Source organism: Eptatretus burgeri, chromosome 6 (assembly GCF_056783735.1).
Source record: "Eptatretus burgeri isolate ZD-2024b chromosome 6, Ebu_testis_v1, whole genome shotgun sequence".
NCBI lineage: Eukaryota > Metazoa > Chordata > Myxini > Myxiniformes > Myxinidae > Eptatretus > Eptatretus burgeri.
The window spans coordinates 35,024,159-35,043,086 of NC_140966.1; the positions used below are offsets into that span (position 1 = coordinate 35,024,159).

The window sequence follows — 18,928 nt, forward strand, 5'->3', positions numbered from 1 at the left end:
CAGGTGTTATTTGCTTGTACTGATTAAAATAACACCTCATTTCAGAACACTGTATGTAAACTCAACAGGCTACGACATTGTATGTGTATACTACCTCTTGACAGAAGTTGAACACTTGTGGCTTGATGTGCAAGTTTCAACATCCCATATTTAGTCCCAATTTATCACATGTTAACATACATTTTTTAAAGGTACATTTGAAGATGTTAAAAAAAATAGTGGGTGTGTGTGTGTGTGTGTTCACTCGGTTGGTCCATCCAGCTCACAGACTAAAATATCAGAAGGAGACGTTGATAAGAGCTATTTCAACAAAGGGGACAACATGAGATGAGCCAGCCAAGTTGGACTAATCGATGCTATCCTGTACGTGCTCACAGGGAATATATCGGACAAATGAAAAACACTCAGCTTCAGGCAATCTGCGAGTTGATCAGAAGGATCAGTAAGTAAATTATCATGACGATCCACAAGGGGGAGACCATGGACCTTGCATGCTGAGATATTTGTTGAGCAGGTGATTCGTTGTGACAAAACCATCTTAACAAATGATGAGAGGCTACTAATTGTACAAAATATTGCAAAGGTCAAACAGCTTTGTTGACATTACTTATTAGCTGTTTGCACGATTTCTGGGGGGGGGGAGACAAAGACAATGAAGCCAGCAACATCTGCAGCAGCCCGAAACATACATACATTTGTGACATTATTGAACTTACATTTTGGGCTAATAGGATGGCCTAGAGCCCGAGACTCGAGGGGTACACACATTTGTAGCAGCATCAACTTACTTTTGATTTGATAATATGTAAATATGCTTCAGTTCTGGTTGATCGAGGGATTTCCGATCTGGATTAGCTGGATGAAGAACGAGTGGGGGTTACGGTGGCCGCTTGAAGAAAGAGAATTGACTGGGAATCCGAACGTCTCGACAGTCTTTTCTTCCTCGCTAAAATGGTGACCCCCAACACGATTCAGATGGATGGACAAGGAGTTAGACGCGCACAACCAGTCACCGGGTACGACCAACCAGCCGTGCTCTTCCCAGTCGCTCAACCAACTTCATCGGTGATGGTGGTTTCAATAAAGCTGCCGCCATTTTGGCCGAATGACCGGCATCTGTGGTTTTCACAAGTCAAAGCACAATTTGACACCTGGAACATTTTTTATTTTTTATTTTTTATACTTCCACTGATTGTGATGGTAAGATTTCATGCATTCAACTGGCTATGATAAATGGAGCTTCATATCACCACTGTTACTGAGTATGGGGGCACCACCGATGCAATGCCCCTATTACCAGTTCACTGGTACTCATTTCACCAACTTGGAAAGGCTGACAGGCTTAGTCACCTAGTGTTAATTCAGTGGCTGACGGGGCTTGAACTGAAGATCCTAAGATCCCAAGCCCACCACCACCCTAACCACTAAGCCAACACCAGGCTTCCTGGCTCATGACTACTGAGTTCATGCTGTTCAAATACATTATTGGCTCCTTGTCACCAGAGTATGGGACGGAGGTGAGAGATATTTTAATACAACCTCGAACAAGCAAAACATATACGATTTTGATGGCCGCACTCATAAAGTGCATGACTCCCTCTGAGCACTGCCGCTTTCAACAACAACTTATAACTGGGGATTTAGGATATCAAAGACCCACACAAAGACTGTGTCATACGCAGCAGCTGCTCGGTGACCGCCATACCACCTTCGACCAGAATCTCCTTCATGAGTTGTTCTTGCAACGTTTACCACCACATGTCTGCATGATACTTGCAGCTAATGCAGAGCTGGCACTATCCACTGCTGTGGATGGAGCTGATCATCTCATCGACACTGTTACACCAATCATGGCTAACGTGACACCTCCACCACAGCACATCGCACAGCTTCAATCTGAAATGGCAGGCCTTATGAAGCTCGTCCTGGAGCTCCATGTAGTGCAACGCCAGTGGTGCCTGTCTTCCTGTACCCCTTGTATGAACAGAACCCCCAACTATTGGTAACAAGTTCACCTGGGCCAGACTAGTGGACTTCGTTTTCTTGTGAATACAGGGGCAGATGTGAGCATTGTGCCGCCGTCTGCCACTGAATGGAAAAATCGACAGGAATGTTCATTACATGCCGCTAACAACAGTGCTATTGCTACTTTTGGAGAATGTCTCCTCCAGCTTGATTTGGGTTTATATCACTCATTTCCGTGGGTATTTACAATTGCCGACACGAGATACTCTATCCTGGGTGTAGATTTTTGCCTCATTTCGATCTCCTCGTTGATGTCAAACATCGCTGTCTATTAGATGCCTCAACCCAGCTTTGTGGTCTCAGTAAAGCATCCACCATTTTGTCACTGAATATCATATGTCTTCCATCCACACCCACATCCCCTTTTCAGAAAGTACTTCATGACTTCCTGTCCATAACGTGCCCATTGGCGACAATCCAGCTGATCAGACACCAGATCACGCATCACATTGAGAAAATAGGACCCCCTGTTTTTGTGCGTGCTCACTCACTAGCACCCGATATACACCCGATGTATCGCCTGCCATGAGTTTGACTATATGGTACAATATGGGATTATCAGACCATCATCCAAAAGTTGAGCTTCACGGATACACGTTGCCCAAAAAGACACCTGGGGATGGTGTCCTTGTTGAGATTACCTGTCCATCCATCCATCCATCCATTGGGATCATACTCTGTGCAGAGCATTGGTGCTGCTTAAGTAGTCTCCTTGACTATTGGACACAATCCTGGACGGGTCGCCACTCCGACACAGCGCAACCACATGATGGACCTTATAAAGTTCAACAACGCTCCGAGAAGACGTTCATACTCAATATTAATGGTGGTCCTTATACAGTCTCCACAGATCGCTTGAAGGCAGCTTTTCTTGACGCAGCACCAGAGCTGACTCTCCCACTGACCAATGGGTCGACATCTGCGACAACAATACCCTTACCCCTGGATACGACTCATTCTGGGCATCATGTACACTTCCCAGCACGATATTTATGAGAGTACATTTTGCTGTTGACCATTTCTCTTTGCTGTGACTTTTATTTTTTGCTTGGACAGTCAACATCTCTTATTCTACAACATTATGAATCGTCTTTGGACCTTCTGTTCTATTTACGCATGAGGATGGAGTGTGGTGCAGTGACATCATTTTGCCTTTGATTAGATAATGTGCAACCATGCTTGAGCTCTGTTTCCAGTACAAGTTGACGAGAAGAGGACCAGGGGGTTATACGTGTGTCCCATCTGTCGGAATTAGTTGGTGGACGTTAAAGATCCCATGATGTCCTTGGGGAAGAGTAGGCGAGCTATCGCCAGAACCCTAGTCGAACTTTAGGCTTGCCAAGGGTGTTTGAATGAACGGAATCCGTCTGTGACGGGGTTTCGGCTAGTACTGCATGAATGTTGCTGGAATTTGCCGGCAATAAATGGCCAACTCTTCACGACCAAGGAAAGTATTTTGGCCCAAGTCTTTCACGAACCAGCCGGAAAGAACTGGCATTCAACTGAAGGTGATTTGGCCATGAATTTGGAAAGTGCTCACACCGATAACTCCTCCACTCTTCACAAGACACCATGGAAAATTTAACGGGAAGGGAAGATACAATGGCGGCTTTTATTTTTTATGGCAGAAAGACAATGCTCAGCTTACTGCTCTGCTATGTGAGCTTAGATCGCTCTGCCAAGGTTGTGTTGTGTCGTCGTACCTTTTAAGTTTGTTATCAATAAGTTGTGAAAGTGACAAATCGCCCTTTAATCCCTCTGTTTTCAACTGCAATACATTTTCTCAACTTTATCAACTTTGCTATTCTTCGCACCCAAAAACCCAAGTACTCTAATGTGCCAAAGTACATAAAGGTAAGTGGCATAGTACACTGGCACACTTTACATTGCAGGTGCGGCACTTGATGGAGCACATACTTCCACCAGGCTGAACAGTTTATGTTTTGTAAGCCACTGATAGGTCGGATCTGAATCTCGACCTTAACAAAAATCGAATCTTCTTGTTCTTGTCACCTAACCAACTCATCCACCTAGTTTTGTCAAAACTAGTCGTCCACAACTTTTAGCTATTATCATGCTGCACATAGTTTTTGTCCCCATCTCTCAGTGGTGAAGAATCACTTTAAAATTTTCGTATCCAGATCCGGATCTTCACCAAAATCGAATCAATTAGTCCACATCACACACCCGAAGTGTCCACCAAGTTTCGTCCTAATCCGTTCCACAACTTATTGAGATATCCTGTTCACTGACAGGCGATCGACAACATAACCTTTGTATAAAATGCTGTACAATGGTTTGGGAAGGATACCGTAGTTATACAAAAATCAGTCGTCCAAGTATTTTTCCTTTAACACTGTAAAGTTGTAGTAAAATATTCTTATATGGTGTAAAATCCCTGTTAATTATCATAAAAAAGCCTGAGTACCATGCTGTTCATGAAATGCACTGTAAAGACTTGTCAGTTTTAACCTCCACCTCCATATTGAGAGGTGTTCAAAACCTCATTTGACAAACGTTACTTGAGTTCGACAAGTTGAGAAAAACAAAGCCTCACATATTCAGTGGAACATAATAAACTCTGTTAGTCGGTGGTGGCCCTGAAAATGGCTGGCTCCTGCAATTTCTATTGCTGTTGTGTTTTGATGAATGATTCTGGCTGGATATCCTGTTAGATTGGCTTCCAGAAGCATAGTCTTGCTTGGTAACGGACTGCAGTACAGGATTTGTTGGTGTTTATCTTGCACGCTATCAGGTTGTTGATGGTGTCACTGCTTACACCTCACTACTCCATCGACGTGGATCTTTCACCCGTGCTGAACACCCCTTCACTCCCTGCATTTCTCTGGTGAATGCACAACATTCTTCTTGTCTTGCTATTTCTCGATAGGCAGAGAATACATGCTTGCTAACGGGCAAGTTTGCTGAAGTTTAGGAATCGACAGTTTCATAGTGACGGAATTCCACATCCGGTAAGCCGACTGTCCGCCATTACGGAGAAAGGCCGGAGGAAAGACTTAATTCGTCAAGCACAGAATGGTTTGAGTTTTAGAAGTCATCACCGCATATTAAACAACAATACACCGATAATCATTTTTGTATGTTCTTTTGTTCTTTTCGCATCTCCTCCAAAATGGCGGTGACCAGTGAACAGCCAGTGAATGTCAGGACATCAAGGAAATCTATCAATGGAGGCTTCCCCAGAGAAATCCCTAGACACAACTGTGACATTTTTATTGGTTCATGAGTCAGTAAGTGACCACTATATTCGTTATGGGTGTGTGTGTGTCTGTCTGTCTGTCTGTCTGTCTGTCCCGAGCATAGCTCCGTGGGTTTTGATCCGATCTTGATAAAATTAGGGTGGGAGGTTTATATCATGATGTAGTTGTGTTTTCCGGAGAATGGGCGTGCTGTGCCCATTGTGGGCGGAGCCACGCCCAAAAAACTTGTGTTTTTAGGGGGTAGCCGATTTCAAGTTACATCTTCTCCGAGGGAGTTTGTCGAATCTGGCAGGGGTTTCGGTATTTGGTTCGCACAATGGCACCTGCATAGCCCCACGGAGCTAGATTTTTCATTTTCGTCCCATAGGTCAAGGTCACAAGGTCACGAACTTAGAAAATTGCGAATTTTGACAAAAATCCATCTTCTCCAAGGGGTTTGTTGAATCTGGCAGGGGTTTCGGTATTTGCTTAGCCCAATGGCACCTGCATAGCCCCACGGAGCTTGATTTTTCATTTTCGTCCCAAGGTCAAGGTCACAAGGTCACGAACTTAGAAAATTGTGAATTTTGACATAAAAATCATACGACAGCCCAAACTTTGAGAGCGAGGATGACAATATTTTTATGCATAATCTTGAGGTCATTTCCCACCTAAAGTCTTGAAACCATTTTGTTCCATCTCGAACACCTTGCCCGTGGAGCCCCCTTCAAGTCTGTTTTTGTAAACGTTGATTTCATCAAAGTATGGATAATCCGAGGAGTGTGAAATGCCATATAGCCTATATGACGTTATATTATTCCTGGAATGTTAGAGGAAGTTTTGCACCAAAGGTCAAAATCCTTGACCTTTGACCTTTAAAGGCCACAAAGGTCAAATTTTCAAAGTTGTGGGAATCAAACCGGGTTTTCGACCTTCTTCAACGAACTAACTCCAATAAGCTATAGCGCGTATCCTGTTTCCTTATTTCAATGTACACAACATTGTTTTGTGACCTTTAAAGGTTATGCAAAGGTCAAATTTTGAAAGTTGTTGAACGAAACCAGGTTTTCCACATTTTGCAGCTAATAACCTGTCACTCGTACCACATCATGTTGATCATTTTTATAACTTGGTCAAAAATTATCACATTGTCTCATCCTTGACTTCTGAAACAATCTACATCGTCAAATACCGCTCGTGAACCATTGCCATCTCCAGACTTGTAATTTTTAAAAACGTCAAGGGTTAGGGTCAGGTGTCCAATCAAAGTGAGGTTGTCTCAAAGCGGGAAGTCTTGATAGCCAGTCATCACTGCCAGCAGTTATAGAGTGGCAGTTCTAGTTATGTCTCTTATTAATTATGTAATACACCAGTACACAAGCACCACACAAAATACAACACACAAAACTGCACAAACACCACACAAAACAAGTCCTGGCAATGGTCTGCAATCTCTGATTGCTCTTTTTCTTGTTTGTTTTTTTGCAAACCTGAGTTGTTGAAATGCAGTATGGTTGGGTCAGTGATGCCAGCGTTGGATTCACACACTCACTGCTGGTGTAACTGTCTGATAAAAATCTCGGTCATTAACCTCACGTCCGAAAGTCGAAATAGGTTCGCTGAGACACGTCTATTGTTGATATTGACAAAAATAGATCACATCGCATTCACTGCCTGGCATTAAGGTATTATTGCATCACGTTTATACGTCATTTCAGATAAAACATAAACATGTGTCCTGCCTATCTGCTGTAAACTGGGTAGTTACCTCCACCTACAATGGAGGATGAAGAATATGTTTTCAACCCTGTCTGTCTGTTTGTAACTTAAGGCCCAGTCACACCTTGACGTTTTAGCCAGGAATGGCAACGTATAAAAATGCACGTAAAACGTTGGCGTACGCTGAAGTTTTGAGGTTTTTTTTTTAAGTTTTGGTCGTATTCATAACGTGTTGGTCGTATGCATAACGTATTAGTAACAGGCACAGAACGTTTCGTTGTGTTAAAGATAACTTATACCAACGAATGCTTAGCCTGTTGTCGGCGTTCACAACCGATGCCCAACGATAGTTTAACTTAGTCATAGCGCACTGCACGTATCGCCGACGAAATCGTGGTGTTCTCTGTTAAAAACCTGCCGCTCGCCGATTTAAATCATAACCGCCTGAAAATTGGAAGTGTCAACATCGCAGTCACACCTTGACGATTTAGCCAGCGTATGCCGACCTATGAAAAATGTGTCTAAAACGCTGGGACACGTCGAATACGGTATGGGTAAGTTGTGTATATGTTAGGAGCACGATGGAAAACAATGAAGTACGCTGGCATATTATGTGGTACGTCTAGTACGTCGTGAAATTTCAAGCATGCTGAAAATTTTACGACGTACTCGACGTATGGCTCACAAGTTCCGCATATGCTGGCATAAGTTCTCGGCACGCTCCGCAATCGTTTACAGACGTCGGCCACATGTTACTAGTAAGTTACTCATAAGTCGAAACACGTCGAGGTAATGTTTAGCATACCCGAAACTTAATTTTTAACCTACGAGTAACGTGCTTTGAACCTATGTGTAACGTATTGGCGTAGGTAGATGAATTTGATTGACATCTTCCGGACGACCACAGAACTTACTGAACGTGTTTCTAACTTACAGCTACCGTATAATGGCGTATTGGCAGCGTTTAGGGGACTTGGTATATACAAATGGGCTTCACAAGAGGAACCCGTCAGTGTTCCAGACTCCATGTTGAGTAGATGTCAATGTCAGTAGCAGTGGCAGTAGCAGTAGTAGTAGTAGTAGTTCGAGAGAATTTAGTGATGTCGATGTTCATAGTAGTAGTAGTCGTAGTAGTAGCAGTAGTAGTAGTTCGAGAGAATTTAGTGATGTCGATGTTGGTAGTAGTAGTAGTTCGAGAGAATTTAGTGTTGTCAATGTTAGTAGTAGTAGTGTTATTAGTATTAGTAGTAGCAGTAATAATAGCAGTAGTAGTTCGAAAGAATTTAATGATGTCGATGTTAGTAGTAGTAGTAGTAGTAGTAGTAGTAGTAGTTCGAGAGAATTTAGTGTTGTCAATGTTAGTACTAGTAGTATTAGTAGTAGCAGTAGTAGTTTGAGAGAATTTAGTGATGTCGATGTTAGTAGTAGTAGTAGTAGTAGTAGTAGTAGTTCGAGAGAATTTAGTGATGTCGATGTTATTAGTAGTAGTAGTTCGAGAGAATTTAGTGATGTCGATGTTATTAGTAGTAGTAGTAGTAGTTCGAGAGAATTTACTGATGTTGATGTTAGTAGTAGTAGTAGTAGTAGTAGTAGTAGTAGTAGTAGTACTTTCAAGTAACGTGTTGCAAAGTGTGAACAACGTTCGTGTAGCGTGCTTACAAAACGTTACTCATAGGTTAGAAATAAGTTTTGGGTACGCTAAACATTACCTCGATGTGTTTCGACTTATGAGTAACTTACAAGTAACGTGTTTCAACGTGTGTCAACGATTGCATAACGTGCCTACAACTTATGGCCAGCATAGCAGAACGTGTGAGTCATACACCGGCATACGTCGTAAAATTTCAAGCATGAAAAATTTTGAGGAAAATCCAAAAGTTCAACGTTTAAAGCCAACGTACTACCACTTATGGCAGTGTTTTTCAGCGTGGTTTTAACATTTACAAAACTTACCCATAACGTATTCGACGTGTACCAGCGTTTTACACAAATTTTCCAAAAATCGGCATAAGCTGGCTAAAACGTCAAGGTGTGACAGGGCCTTTACGAAATCTAAAGATTTCGTAAGTATATTAATCAGTTCCATTTCTGTTTGTTTGTTTGTGTGTTTGTTTGTTTATTTGTAGGCACGATAACTCGAGAACGGAAGAAGCGACAAATGCCAAATTACACCACGTGATTCAGGAGGGTGATGGTTAGCGATGATTAGATTTTTCTCAAAATCTGTCAAAGGTCAAGGTCACAGTGAGGTCAAACATCAAAAAAAAATTATAACTCGCGAACGGAAGAAGCTACCAATGTCAAATTACACCACGTGATTCAGGAGGGTGATGGCTCGCGCTGATTAGATTTTGGTCAAAATCGGTCAAAGGTCAAGGTCACAGTGAGGTCAAACATTCGATTTATGATGGTTTGGTACAGAATCATCGTAGAAACTTCTGGTTTGCGTCGCTACCTTCTCTAGAGACAGCTTTTATTAGACAAGTTCAGAGGTCAAGTTGACGATTTCGTAAGTACCAGTCTATGACTGCTTGTTTGTTTGTTTGTTTGATTGTGTGTTTATTTGTGTGTTTGTTTGTGTGTTTGTTTGTTTGTTTGTTTGTAGACATGATAACTCGAGAACGGAAGAAGCTACCAATGTCAAATTACACCACGTGATTCAGGAGGGTGATGGCTAGTGCTGATTAGATTTTGGTCAAAATCGGTCAAAGGTCAAGGTCACAGTGAGGTCAAACATAATTCCGTAAATTCACGTGGACAAATGGAGTATTTTTGCTTCGCTCGACGTTACGAGTTCATTTTAACTTTGATTTTAATTTTGTCTTCGGTTTTTGCGATCGCTTAGGACGCTTAAAACTCGGTTGTCGAAATTCTGGTAAAATCGGATGTTTTGGAGACGTTTTAAGATTGTATAAAAAATATTTCACTCGACGCGTCACGGGTCGTCACGTGATGCAGTGCGCTCGAGCAGACGCATCGTCGTTGAGTTCCGTCAAGGTTTTCCGTGTGCGCGCTGACGGTGTTTTCGATAAAGATGGTGTTTAAAAGTCATTTTCATCCCAATAAAGGTTATCGTCGCATGCCGGACTCGCTGAGCCGTCGGATTATTATGTAAAGATTGTTGGTGGATGTCCGAATATTACGGTTTTGTGACTTTGATAAAATAATATTGAATAATTGCGTGGAGAAATGGAGATTTTTGCTTCGCTCGACGTTACGATTTTGATGGTTTGGTGCAGAATCATCGTAGTTTGCGTCGCTACCTTCTGGTTTGCGTCGCTACCTTCTCCAGAGACAGCTTTTATTAGACAAGGTCAGAGGTCAAGTTGACGATTTCGTAAGTACCAGTCTATGACTGCTTGTTTGTTCGTCCGGAGCAGGATATCTCAAAAGGTTGTGGACGGATTCGGACGAAACCTGGTGGACAGATTTAGTGTGTGACAAGGACGAAATGATTCGATTTTGGTGAAGATCCGAATCTGAATACACAAATTAAAATATATATTCAATTATTCTTCACTGTTGAGAGATAGGGCCAAAAAGTAAATGAAGAAAGATATTTCAAAAAGTCGTGGACGAGTTATGACAAAACTTAGTGGATGAGTTGGGTAGGTGAGAAGTACAGGTTCAGGACTTTTTGGATCAGATTTTTGTTCATGTCCGGATCCAGGTCCTGCCTATCAGTGGGATAGAAAACGTCAACTGTTTAATCTGGTGGAGATATACGCTCTCCCGAGTGCCGTTGTAGTTCAATATTTGTTTGTTTGTCTGCATGGACCAGTCATTGGCACCAATTTGGGATCTGCACGGTCAGTGTTGATTTCACCACCTGACAAAATTGCGGTCATTCCCCTCGTCAGAATTCCAAACTAGCAGTGACGTTTTGTTTTGAAAAGTGCACATTTCTTCATGTGCGGAAACAAAGTGTTCTTGTAACCCTCTATACCTCCACTCATATTTTCATTTAATTTACCTGTGTGCCCCCTGTCTGCCTATCTCTTTCATTCTGTTGTTGATTTGTCCATCTGTCAAACTTCATCTTAAAGTTGTTCCATGTCCTTTGGCCTCTGTGTCAAACATTAACAGCATCTATCCATTTAATTACGATGCAATCTCACTGGGGATTGTGAGCGAAGTTAATGTTTCATTTACATGCTTAAAGTCCCCGGGACATGCCTCGGATAAACATGATAAAACATTGTGAAGATTATCATGATATTCCATGAACCACATATTCTGGGGTGCAAATGAAAACCAAATTTGATTGTTGCATTTTTCAATTTAAACTTGATTTGAATTTTAATTAACTCTGTGTGTGTAAGTATCACAGCAGTTGTTACTTCAATGCAAGCGATAATTCGTGGAATGCAGGTGAACATTCCGTACGGGCACGCACCACTTCCGGATAGTGATGACTTAATGTATTCTAATAATTTCTCGATTTCTTATGCACATTTATAGATAAACACAATACCCCAATCCAGTTGTCGTTTACGAGAGTGAAAGAATGGCCTGTGTAGTTGTTTCTGGCTCGCGATTTAAAAGTTTTTTTTTTGCACATACGGTCACGCACATACGGGCACGTACTAGTTTTTATCAATTTAGGCAATGGAGATTAAGATGGAACTGTGAAAATAAAGATTTTTTTTAAACTAGAGCAAAGTCAATGGCATGTCATCACAAATCTCTATGCTTCCCATCTAAAGCAAAGTTAAAAGCTGGAAAAAGGTTCCACCAGGACTGACCAAATATCAAATTTTGATTAAAAAAAAAATCTTCTGTTTTGAATCCTGTGACCTTCAGTCCCCACCCATAGTGCATGAACCAGGGGTCAAATACAAAAATTGTTTCACATTTCATGCGTCCACCAATGTTGATTGCATATCCAAAGTTTCATTTGAAAATATCCCCGGAATTGCATTTTTGGGGATTTAACCTTTTGATCTTTCCTCAGGGCCCTGGAGGGGCGAAGCCAAAAATGAGACTTCTCTAGCACCTTCTTGCCACTTGGTGATCATAAATACCAAGTTTAGTGAATTTATGCACAACAGTTTAGGAGGAGAGTGGACGACAGAGGTAACAGTTAAGGTGAAGTGACCGTTTTGTAGGATACCTGTACATTTTTTTTTTGTTTGGTAGGTTATGGAGATTAGTTATGGTATTCCATCATCTCTGCATCGGAGTGGTGACCCATCCACGATTGTGCCCAACAGCCAAGGAAACTGCTTAGGCAGCACCAATGCTCCACACAGAGTATGGTCCCAAAGGATGGATAGATGGATTCCATCATCTACCTGACTGTTGTGTATAATATTTACAATAGACAGCTTGCATATGTGTTGACCTCCTACAAACTGTTGATCATACCCCAGTAACCTGATTTTACCATGCTTTAACTCTGAATTACATAAAAATGAAGAATAAATGAAGAAATAAAGTTTTTCCAAAACATTAAGGTGTGTGCTCAAGCACTGTGAACATCTAGACTGGTTGGTTACATGGGGAGGTTTATAACTAAGGATGGAGTATGAGACTTGGAGGGTGCCGAGTTCTGCTGGTTTTGTACATTGTGGAGCAATTGCACCATCATCAAAGTTGGGGGGAATAATTAGGGGGACCTCATTTTGGATTTGGACCTATCCTGGGGAGACTATTTTTCTTGGACTCTTCCGTATCTATGCAAAAAAGTATCTGATTAAGATTTGTGGATTTCTGTGAGACATATCGGCAGTGTAAAACCCGTGTCAGGTGCAAAGGAATATAATGGATTATCATGACAGTAATGGAATCTAATGTGGACTAACGATTGGAATATTATTCATGTCAGGGAAGGGAAAACAGTTTTAACTCAGATTGATTGATGGTGAACGTGACCTTTTGCCATACCTGACCTAATGGCATAATTGTGAAATAGCAAACTGCATACAAATAGATTCAGGCACTGCAAAATTGCATTTAAGAGGAGCTAGCGTGAAAAAAAACGTTTTTAAAATGTGCCCGTAAAATGTTTAAAAATCAAGACCATCTAATCTGTGTTGGCAAACTTTACTTTAGTCTCCACACCTCATCTTGCTTGATATTTTGATCATCTTTAAAGACATTTTACCAAACTTCCCATAAGTCACAAACTGGATCCTTTGAGAGATCATTCAATTTGCCGAAACTGTGCCCTTTCAAATTCCTCCACAGAAGGAAACCTGTGTTTACCAAAAGGGGGAGAGCATCAAGGACCACAGAAAAAGCACCGCCTCTCAACAATGCCAACTCAACTCTGTTCCTTTGGACAGACGCTGCTGACTGCACTCTGAAACGCAAGTTGAACTTTTAGTGCTATTTTTTTTCCTAAAAGCTTGAAATTGTAATTATGAATAATTAAAAGTGAATTCTTATTTATGTGTTCTGTGATTACATATTAAACAACACGTTTGTGAATTATTACTACCGACAAATGCATTGTTTAAGCCCCATTCTAACTGCTGTGTGCCATGCTGTTCAAAGTCCATTTGTTTGTTGAGTAACAACATAGTGGGTGAAAGTGGAAAATAATCCGATTCCGTTGTGGAGGTAAGTTCCACAGTCAACTCCAAACAATTTGAATTTCTATCAATTCAAATCCAGGAATTCAAATAGGGCGACTCTCACTGATTCAAATAGAGCAAATTCAATCATCATTTTTGAGCTGTTGCTTCTGCTATTTGTATTCCGTTTACTCAGTTGTGGCAAATGCTATACCATTTGACTGTAAGGATATTTAATATATAAACCCAGAGTGATGGACATATGAATACGAAATTAAACACAAAAAAGAACTAATATTTTTCATTGTTTACCTGCAAAAGCTGTGCTGATTGACCTTGTCAACATTTATATAAAACCTTAATGGAGGATGGTACTGGAAATATCACCACAGGGCATTTTCACAAACAAAGACAAAATTGCTTCCTGTATATTGACCAAGATTGGCCTCATAGCTTCTGCAATTCAAGTACATCCTCTTATTGAAGCCGCAGCCTTGTACTGTATAATCTTGTCAAATAAATAAGGGAAATTTAGGTCAATAGCCAGGAAGTTTTGAGCACTGATTTATTTTGAGCAGTCTCTCATTCTCGACAAGGCTCTGCATTACATTAAGTAGCAGATTAGAATATGAAATGCAATCCCATTACATTTCATGTATGAAGTGCGATCAAGCTTCGTAATTGGCTATATTGACGTCTATGTCTACTCAAAAGTTTCAGGATATGGATGGCAAAAGTTTTCCTTCTGAAATGAGAAATATTCGGCAGCGCCTATCTGCATACTTATTTCAATAAAAATTGTCGTATTGCTATAGATTTTGTTCAAGGCCCAGTCACACCTTGACGTTTTCGCCAGCTTATGCCGATTTTTGGAAAATTTGTGTAAAACGCTGGTGCACGTCGAATACGTTATGGCTACGTTTTGTATATGTTAAGACCACGCTGAAAAACACTGCCATAAGTGGTAGTACGCTGGCTTTAAACGTTGAACTTTTGGGTTTTCCTCAAAATTTTTCATGCTTGAAATTTTACGACGTATGCCGGTGTATGACTCACACGTTCTGCTACGCTGGCCATAAGTTGTAGGCACGTTATGTGATCGTTGACACACGTTGAAACACGTTACTTGTAAGTTACTCATAAGTCGAAACACGTCGAGGTAATGTTTGGCGTACCCGAAACTTATTTCTAACCTATGAGTAACGTTTTGTAAGCACGCTACACGAACGTTGTTCACATTTTGCAGCACGTTACTTGAAAGTACTACTAATACTACTACTACTACTACTGCTACTACCAACTTCAACATCACTAAATTCCCTCGAACTACTACTACTACTACTACTACTACTAATAACATCGACATCATTAAATTCTCTCGAAGTACTACTACTACTACTCCCAACATCGACATCACTAAATTCTCTCCAACTACTACTACTACTACTAATAACATCGACATCACTAAATTCTCTCCAACTACTACTACTACTACTACTACTACTACTACTACTACTACTACTACTACTACTACCAACATCGACATCACTAAATTCTCTCGAACTACTACTACGACTGCCACTGCTACTGACATTGACATCTACTCAACATGGAGTCTAGAACACTGACGGGTTCCTCTTGTGAAGCCCATTTGTATATACCAATTCCCCTAAACGCTGCCAATACGCCATTATACGGTAGCTGTAAGTTAGAAACACGTTCAGTAAGTTCTGTGGTCGTCCGGAAGACGTCAATCAAATTCGTCTACATACGCCAATGTGCGTTTGAGATACGTTACACATAGGTTCAAAGCACGCTACTCATAGGTTCAAAGCACGTTACTCGTAGGTTAAAAATTAAGTTTCGGGTATGCTAAACATTACCTCGACGTGTTTCGACTTATGAGTAACTTACAAGTAACGTGTGGCCGACGTGTGTAAATGATTGCGGAGCGTGCCGAGAACTTATGCCAGCGTATGCGGAACTTGTGAGCCATACGTTGAGCACGTCGTAAAATTTTCAGCATGCTTGAAATTTCCCGACGTACTAGACGTACCACTTAATATGCCAGCGTACTTCATTGTTTTTCATCGTGCTCCCAACGTATACACAACTTACCCATACCGTATTCGACGTGTCCCAGCGTTTTAGACACATTTTTCATAGGTCGGCATACGCTGGCTAAATCGTCAAGTTGTGACTGCACTGTAGACACTTCCAATTTTCAGGCGGCTATGATTTAAATCGGCGAGCGGCAGGTTTTTAACAGAGAACGCCACGAGTTCGTCGGCGATACGTGCAGCGCGCTATGACTAAGTTAAACTATCGTTGGGCATCGGTTGTGAACGCCGACAACAGGCTAAGCATTCGTTGGTATAAGTTATCTTTAACACAACGAAACGTTCTGTGCCCGTTACTAATATGTTATGCATACGACCAACACGTTGTGAATACCACCAAAACTTTAAAAAAAAAACTCAAAACTTCAGCGTACGCCAACGTTTTACGTGCATTTTTATACGTTGCCATTCCTGGCTAAAACGTCAAGGTGTGACTGGGCCTTAAACAACGTAAATATAAACTATCCTCCATCTGCAGAGCCATGGGAAATAAGAATATATGAGGCAATTCAATATTTTTTCCAATTCAAAGGATCCCTTGCAAGTATCTTTTAAAATAGGGTAAAGTTGGTTGTAACGAGTGAAAGTTGAGTGTCAGAAATAATTGTGCAATTTTCTTTGAGTTTTCTCGTCTTGGTAAAATTCTCAACCTGACTCGACTGTAAGCTTGGATTTGTGTGTTGCAGGCAAGGCATTGCAGAACAAAATGAACCATCCATTGCAGACGTTAAGCTGCGTTGTCCCTTCTGTTATTAACTAGTGGATATAAAATATCTGTGGATTATGAGCAGGACCAGAACCAGGAGTGCTTCGGCAGCAACGACGCTCTGTACAGAATATGGTCCCAATGGATGGATGGAGGGATGGATAAAATACCCCACAGTCTCCTTCATGAGGAGTGGCTAAGTTGTTGACACCAAGCTGGCAAAGTTCAAAATTTCTGCCAGAAGCAGTTCTGCCTTGCCAGTTCATGAAATACTTGCAACAAATGTACATGATCATCCAGCCGGGGAAAACCGCACAATACGATTGGATTTATAGTTGCAGTAGTTGATTGTAATTTTATAAGTCCATTAAATTGTAAAGGAATATGGATCTTGTGTGGAGGTGGGTTGCATAAGGAGCCAATTGTGATTTTTAGTTTTTGTAATTTTGAACAACCATGTACATTGGACTGCAAAAGGATTGACCCCCATCCAAAGTTCTCACATTTTGATGCCACCTGAGCTTATTTCATGATGCTTTCAAATCAAACTTAATATATAGAGTGTTCACAAACTACTCCAAAGTGAAAAAGATTTTTAAACTGCAGATAAAATGTGAATAAGATAGATTAACAAAGAAAATCAGGTTCTTAGGTGCATAAGTATTCAACCCCTTTGTCTAATTATCCCAAAATCACTTCCAGAGCAAATTATTTGTTTTAAAGGTTAAAAAATAAGTATAATAGATTTCACCTTTATGCAATCAGTGGTTTAACTTGAAACTTAAACTCCACCACTTATCTTAGGACCTTGAAGGTGCAACTCACTTGGTCAACCAACAAGGCAAACATGAAGACTAAGGAGCTTTCCAAAGAAGTCAGACATAAAGTGGAGGAGAAACACCGTTCAGGAGAGGGTTATAAGAAGATTTCAAAGTCACTTATTATCGCTTTGAGTCAGTGAAATCCATCATGAAGAAGTGGAAGACGTATCATACCACCCAGACTCTACCCAGATCAGGTCGCCCATTAAAACTCGGCAGTCGAGCAAGCAGAACACTGGTTCAGGATGTCACTGTAAATCCAACAATGACTTTGAGAGATCTGCAAGGCTCTATGTCTGAGTTGGGTGTCATTGTTCATCAATAAACAACATCCTGTTCCCTTCACAAAGCTGGCCTCTCTGGACAGGTGGCAAGAAAGATGCCATGAATGAAAGAAACCCATCTAAAAGTTCAGATGGAGTTTGTGGAAAAAGCATCTTAATGATGCCTTGTGTGAAGCATGGTGGTGGCAGCATACTGTTATGGGGCTGCTTTTCATCAGCAGGGACTGGCAAGCTTGTCAGGCTAGAAGGGACAATGGACGGTGCAAAGTGCAGGAGAATCCTTGATGAAAACCTGTTTGAGTCAGCCATGAATCTGAAACTTGGTAGGAGATTCACATTTCAGAAGGACAATGATCCAAAGCACAAAGCCAAAGCCACACTGGAGTGGCTGAATAAGAAGTAAATAAATGTTCTTGAGTGTCCCAATTAATGTTGCATAATTGGTTGGGGGTGAATACTTAAGCAGGCCACTGTCAGTAAGTGTGCGAGACGAGTCATGTGGGACTTTAATACACATGTTATGATCGCATACAAATGAAGACAATTACGCATTCATTATAGTGCATTTGTTTGAGGTTTATTTGAATGGATATGAATTGGACAATTCTTATTTACGTTTTTAAAATGAAATGATAAATAGCATGTAGAGAAAAAAGGGAAACCACAATAACGCACTCAACAACTGGCAAACTCACTAGCATTTTTTTTTTTTGCCATTTTCTTTGTCTATTTGATTAATTGTTTTCCTGTTCAGGTGCCATGCTGTATTATTAGATGGCCTGAATATTCTCCTATGTGTAGGGGATGTAGTAAATGGATAATGCTTTGGATTGAGAGATGGCAACCAAGGGTGGTGTTGATAACTGCACTCAGTGGTATAATGGTGAGAGCATCTGCTCCGAGTATGGGAAGTTGGCCAGTTGGCCATTCAATTCCATCCCCGGCCGAAACAAACTAAAGTTGAGAAAAAAGGGACTAACCACTTCCTGACTTGGTGCTCAGTGTTTAAAGGATAGAGTATGGATAAACCTCATAGATTGGCATCGATGTTGAGGAGGAAAATCCTCCTCAATTTTCCTGCTGAGTGTGAAGAGAAGAGTGATATCATAAAGATGGTGTCGCAAGTACCCAGAGTGCTTTCATGTAGGATGTGTGTTTGTGTTTGTGTTTGTCTTACAGCTCCTCCATGAGCATGAGACCATGTTGAAAAAAGATGAAACCCACCCTCTCAACCTTTGGTAAATTTAACCATTTTGAGCCTGGATTTTGCAGACAAATAAATTAAACATAGAGAGTTACATGTGAGGAAGAAAGCTGTAGATATTTCAGTGTTTGCTCGCAACAATCCTGAACCAGTTTCCTGCTTGCACGGCTGCTGAGTTTGGATGGGCGACCTAATCTGGGTAGAGTATAGGTGGTGTGATACGTCTTCCTCTTCTTAATGATTGATTTCACTGTACTCAAAGGGATAATGAGTGACTATAAAATCTTGTTATAACCCTCTCCTGACTGGTGCTTCTCCACCACTTTCTGTC

The 18,928-nt window shown here is 41.1% G+C and overlaps 1 protein-coding gene across 2 annotated transcripts in view; it reads left to right on the forward strand.

The window, feature by feature from the left end:
• The first annotated feature begins 13,130 nt into the window (after positions 1-13,130).
• The window catches only part of LOC147024532 (thromboxane-A synthase-like), a 72,584-nt gene continuing 66,786 nt past the window's right edge, over positions 13,131-18,928 (forward strand). The window contains exons 1-2 of one of the 2 annotated variants that reach the window (XM_085884544.1): positions 13,227-13,255; positions 18,573-18,631. The gene's annotated coding sequence lies outside the window, so the exon portion shown is untranslated. Of the gene's footprint in view, positions 13,256-18,572; positions 18,632-18,928 lie in introns of both variants that reach the window. The other variant, XM_085884543.1, reaches the window with a different exon arrangement.